The sequence below is a fragment of the Pararge aegeria genome, chromosome 5, assembly GCF_905163445.1.
Source record: "Pararge aegeria chromosome 5, ilParAegt1.1, whole genome shotgun sequence".
In the NCBI taxonomy this organism is placed as follows: domain Eukaryota; kingdom Metazoa; phylum Arthropoda; class Insecta; order Lepidoptera; family Nymphalidae; genus Pararge; species Pararge aegeria.
In genome coordinates this window covers 15574240-15580864 of record NC_053184.1, presented here as the reverse complement: position 1 = coordinate 15580864, position 6625 = coordinate 15574240, and the positions used below count along the sequence as shown (strand labels likewise).

Here is a 6625-nt window from a genome sequence, read left to right as displayed (position 1 = left end):
TAAAATTTAATGCAAATTAATGTATTTTATTATTTGTGTACACATTCATTTTTAAATTAAGGTGGTATGGTGTAGCTACCACTGTGGGACTCCGAAAGATGTTCCGAGTCAACAACTAGAGGGAAACCGCAGTACCTCGGCGAACAAATAAAGTGGTAGAACCTATACCTTAACATACTTTCCACCAGAGATGTGTGAGGAAACGTTGCAAGAGATGATTTTGTTGAGAACCAATATAATCACTTATTTAGTGTCGCTCAGAGATGTTGTAGTGAAAACGGCTCAGACGAAGTGAATTGAGTGAAAAAATACCACTCTTTGTGTCTCATGGTGTCAAAAAATATGACTCAGTGGAAATAATTTCTGATATATTCTTCCTTCCTCAAAACTACACAATTAAGGGTTATTCAAGCGGCGGATTCCTTAAAAGCTAGCAACGCTTTGGTGGCTCTTGTGGTGTAAAAGATAAATAAATTAAGTTCATGGGCAGTGGTGATCACCTCACATCAGGAGACCCATTAAATAAAACGCCATACATAAAATTAATAAATTTAATTGCAAAAAACTAGACTAATTATTTACAAAGTTTAAACTATTTTGAAACAGAGGTCTTACTGAAGCGTATTTAATGTTTTTGGATTCATATTAAGGACACACGCACATACCTCACACACATACAGGCACTCACACACAAATAAAGTAAATTACTTAATTAAGAATGCACTGATTATGTTATTTTAGTACTTAATCAATATTAAGGAGGGTAGACCGCTGATGCCTATAGCACAGGGTTACCTAAATTAGGCAGCAGATACCGTCCATACTTTTTGTTTGTGTATTACTAAATGTAATTATGTTGCCACAATAAATCATTTTTTCATTTTTCATTTCACTTCATTTGCTCGTTAGCCCGCTATTAATATAGAAAGAAAAAAAACTCTGGACCGCTCATCTGCACAGTATCTTACTCGGACATATCTAGCGGCGATACTTACATTCCGCATCTTCGCTCAGCTCAGCTACATTCCAGATATCTGGTAGAACCACAGGCCTAGCCCGCTCTCAACATTTGGCCTCTTTGAATTTCGGCTCTTAGCTTATGATACCAGTTTAATCTTACATTAAACTGACATCATAAGCTAAGAGCAGGTTAGGTAACATACACCTACAGATACTCGAGAACCTGGTTTTTAGCTCGATGTATCTTCTTGCTTGCTATGCTTTTTTAATGTAGACTGTAGAGTCATTTTCAACAAATGACGGCTTTATGCTGTATTCCTAAGTCCAAGTCTAGGACTTAGGAATACAGCATAAACCCTTACCTAGCCTAGGCCTAAACCATTCTCAATGTGGGAAGAGCCGCACCCTGTATAAGCCTGGCGCAGTGGGCAGCGACCCTGCTTTCTGAGTCGTAGGCTGTGGGTTAGATTCCCACAACTGGAAAATGTTTGTGTGATGAACATGATTGTTTTTCAGTGTCTGGGTGTATATCTGTATATTATAAGTATTAAGTAAGTGTATCATATTCATAAAAATATTCATCAGCTATCTTAGTACCCATAACACAAGCTACGCTTACTTTGGGGCTAGATGGCGATGTGTGTATTGTCGTAGTATATTTATTAATTTATTTATGTTTATTTCAAAATATTCTTTAGTCTAAGTATGGTGTCTTTGGCCGTGGCTAGTTATCACTCTACCACAGGGCTAAAATTTCCATCAACTGACAGCTAACTTGTAGTAGAATAAAATAAAAAATACATTTTCGTACCTACATCTATATTTGCATTTATCTTTATTTTACAAGTATTTATGTATACTATTCATAAAATGATTCATCAGTCACTTAGTACCCATAACACAAGCTACGCTTACTTTGGGTCTAAATGGCGATGTGTGTAGTGTCTAAGTATATTTATTTATATATTTATTATTATTTTGGGGTGGATAAAACACGAATCGAAAGACAATCGCCATAACGCAGACGATCTTGCTCTAATATCTAAAGAGCAAAATATACTATGAAAATTATACTTTATTTGCTATACTCCGCGAAAAGCAGGATTTATATTTTATTCACTGTAAAGTCAACATCTTCTGAGGATGCTCCGGTATCGGAACGAATCGTTTAGCAAATTAAGCTTATTTTTTATAGTCATAGTCATCATAATCATCATATCAACCCGTTACTGGCCCACTATGGGGCACAGGGTTCTCCCTCAATGAGAAGGGGATAACGCCGTCCACCATGCTAGCCAAGTGCGGATTGGTGGACTCCACACAACTTAGAGAACATTAAAGAACTCTCAGGCATGCAGGTTTCTTCGCGATCTTTTACTTCACCGTTGAAGCAAGTGATATTTTAATTGCTTAAAACGCACATAACTTAAAAAAGTTACGTAGTACGAAGTTTAGCGGTACGTGCTGGAATTTGAACTCGGCCCCCCATAAGTGAAGTCAATGAAACCCACTGGGCATATCAGCGCTTTATTTTTATAGCATATCACGGAATTCCGCAAAGTAATGCCTGCTTCTATCCAATATGAAATAGCAAAACTCATACGTGTTCTTGCTAAATTTCAAGTTACTAAAAATGGTTTTTAAATCCGACTAAAAACTAAACTCACAATTATGATTTGTGTATTACTGTTACAATATTTACTTGCGATTTAGTTAACTACTAAATAGGTGTAATTTAGCCTCTTTAGTAAGCTACAGGAGTATGATCGAAGACTGCGCTTTTGAGGGCTTGCAAAAGCAGTATCCATGCAGTTGTTAACTAACGAAGACAGTTATTATTAATTTAATATCACCTCCCTCATTTATTCAATGATATGAACAAAAACACTCATAAAGGTTTGCATTATATTTTATTGACTTAAAATTAAATAAAACATAAATCAGATAAATACTACAATGCCTTGTATTGTTTTAGTGAAATGGAATGATAACGATATTATATACCCTCTGCAATTAGTGAGTATTTCCTTTTATCTAACTCCTTTTACTACGTTATGATTATCACGACCATTTCCAATGTTGGTTTCCCTGCGACCACCACAGTTGCCGCTCGAACAACCTCCGCCTCCCGGTTTCATGTGTACTTCGTTATGGTTTCCGCGTCCGTTTCCGATATTAGTGGTACTTCCCCTGCAGTTGCCACCAACACATCCTCCATCGTAATCGTCGTAATTGCCATCATAGTCACCACCATCATTATCATTAACATTTCCACCACCGTTAGCGCCGCCGTGTCCACCGCTGTTACCTCCGCCATTACCGCCACCGTTATTACGCCGAATTTACCACCGTCACTGCCTCCAGCGTTACCTCCACCACCACCGATACCACTACCGCCGCTGCCATACCCACCGCCGTAACCACCGCCGTAACCACCACCGTAATCACCGCCGTAACCACCGCCGTAACCACCGCCGTAACCACCACCGTAACCACCACCGTAACCACCGCCAAAACCACTACCGTACCCGCCGCCGTTACCACCGCCGTAGCCACCTCGATTTATGCTGCCCTTCATCCGTACGGTATTTGTGTTTCTTTTCCCGTTTCCGATGTTATTAGTGTTACCATCGCACCCCCAAGAGCCACTGTAAAAGATTAGAAAAATATAAAATTTGTCAACAATATTAATAAGTAACGGAATCGTATTTTACCGCTATGCTTTATTGTACTCATTTCTTAAGATATTTATTATTGATATTCCTTTATAATTTATAAGTTACTATCAGCGCTGTAGTATTGCTTGGCATTTACTGTCGTTTTTCTCTGTGCTCTGGTAGTATGTTGTAATTTATTTATTGTGGTTAATAGATATTTATTATTATTATTATTATTATATGATCATCATTATCACTATGATCAACTCATTGCCGGCCTACTACAAGGCACGGGTCTCTCAGAATGAGAAGGGTTTAGGGCATATTCCACCACGCTGCCACTCAGTGCGGATTTGTAGACTTCACACACCTTCGAGAACGTTATGGAGAACTCTCAGGCATGCCACCATAGTGGTTTCCTCACGATGTTTTCCTTCACCGACAAAGTAAGTGATTTTTGATTAAAAACGCTCTACGAACGTTCTAGAAACAAACTCGAACGAACACCGGTTCGAAGGCAAACTCTACCAAAAAGAAACCGGCCAGAAACTCAGCAGTTGCTTTTTATAACATCATCAATTTGCAATTTAACATTTATTTTTGTAAAGTTATTTCGCTGTAATAATATGTTTTATATAACACCCTGTTTAAAACATTTGAGATTAAATATGAGATTATAATATTCCTCTAAAAATCTAATTTGAGAGCCAGCTAAAATCGTCAATCATGGTTAAAATATTGTGTTGGGCTTTATTTTAAAACTTTTAAACCATACCACATAAGCTCTGTATATAAAGTAAAAATAAAGATTTCTTATTTTCTGGTATTAGCGCCACTCACTAAGACAAAATTAAAATATTGCAATAAGAATTGTATATTTGAAATTAAAATGTTTTTTAATTCAGGATTAAAGAGCTCGGAGGGACGAAAAGATAGATGAAAAATGCGTTAATCCATACAGATCTCATTGTCTCAGGTAAGCTCAAAACATTGGTCCTAATATTCCTAGGTTCAACAAATATTACATGCACAAGTCTCTGAGCTATGCGCTACATCTAATATCTATTTAAAAAAAATGTTACGTACCAAGCTGGTTCGGCTTCAATGATAGCTGACATAGCCACAACGCAAAGAGTAATTAAAATAGATTTATGCATATTGACTATAAATCACACTCCTAACGATATTTTTAAAACGTAAGTATGTGTTTTCCTATCACTTCACAAACTTATTTATAATAGTAATTTGAGATTTACCTAACTATAAAGGGGTCAATGTGATATCAACTTTAAATAAGTTTTTCCAAGAAGATAACAGGCGGTAATAAAGTAGGTAATATGATTATAATATTATTGAATTGGTAGTACAAGGTAGGTACAAATGCAGCAGTGAAACGACTGGGTATTTCCATCTTTATAAATAATTTATGATCGCAGAATGGTATTTAAAACTAAATGAATTCAAATGTCTTTTATAACTTAAAATTGAACAAAATAATTTAATTGGCGTAATGTCATCATCTCAGTGTGATGAGAGTGGAAGCTTGTGACCAGCAATAGAACTTTATTTATTTATTTTATTTATACTCTTTATTTGCACACAAATAAAAATACAGAAGAAGAATAAAAGAAAACACAGACAGAAGAAGTATACAAAAGGCGGCCTTATCGCTTTAGTAGGTCAATGTCCATTAATGCCCCACTCCTGGACACAAATTTTGTCTTTTGTCGGAGAGAGGCAAAGGGACTAAGAGCTTAGAACTTCTATGCTGTTCCATTGTGGGTTCCAGGGCTTCCACTAATATTATCACAAAATCCTCAGCTAATTTATGTTACTGCTGAGTATAGACCTTTTCTCTCATAGCTGAGAGGGAATGAATAAATGAATGAATACACTTTTATTGTACACCAAAGAGAAAATTTACAGAGATACAAATACAACAGCACAATAAGGTAGAACGTACAATTTTGCGGCCTTATCGCTAAATAGCGATCTCTTCCAGGCAACCAAAGGCATACAAGAAAATGCTATACGAAATAAGAAAGTGATATAACAAACATTAGTGAAATATTAGGATTTTAAACTAAATTAACATAAAATAAACAAAGTGAAGTAAAGTAAAGTAAAGGAAAGGAGGGAAGTAAAGCATTCACCCACCATTCTGCTCGAATGCTGGTTGGCACTTTTTACTGACTCGAAAAACCTTCTAACAGAAAATTTGAAATTATTAGTATCGAAATTGCCTCTGTTAGAAATCGAAACCAAGCCCGCACAAATATATCAACAAAATGTCGCTTTGTACAAGAATACGCTAAGGAACATTATAAATGCAGGTTTTAATGGCTAAAATTGCCATAATATCGCAATGTTAGTATAAGGTTTGACCACCATCCTTTCTGATTGCGTAGAACTAACTTGCATCCTGGAAATGGATATAGAATACTCTTTATCCCAGTATAAATTACTTATGGACCGTGTTTATGAATTTGAATACAAATTGTTTAAAACAATGGACAAATTTTTGCATAGAGATAACTTATAACCTGGAAACCAAAAAAAAAAAAATTTTTAAGTACGGATACTAAATATTTTTAAAAACAGAAACAAACGCAAAATATTAATAACCTAAAACTTCATCGCACAAAATTTTTATTATTTCTCGACTGTTGATATTGCTGTCAAGGCTGGAAGAGTGGTCAATTGCCGGGTCAATTGACGAGTAGAATTCCATCATATCTGGCATTGGCCATTTCCGCAACGGCTTATAGTTTTTTTCTCAAAAGAAGCAAGAAAATGAATAAATGGTAGTTAAATTTTATTTTAATGGTTAAAAAAATTTCATAGCAATTTTGGTTTCATCCGATGGTTTCATCAATTTTTTCCGAGTATAATCAAAATCCATATCATAATACACTTGATTTCAAAAACACTTGGCAGTCGTCATTAATTTATCGCGTTGACCCGGTATCCTGGGTTTTACGTTAGCGACCGATCTCAGGATATAAAAG

The 6625-nt window shown here is 35.9% G+C and overlaps 1 pseudogene; it reads right to left on the bottom strand.

Annotated features, from left to right (window-relative positions):
* Nucleotides 1–2926: 2926 nt before the first annotated feature.
* On the bottom strand, nt 2927–4833 carry LOC120624104 (annotated as a pseudogene).
* Between the last annotated feature and the right edge of the window lie 1792 nt (nt 4834–6625).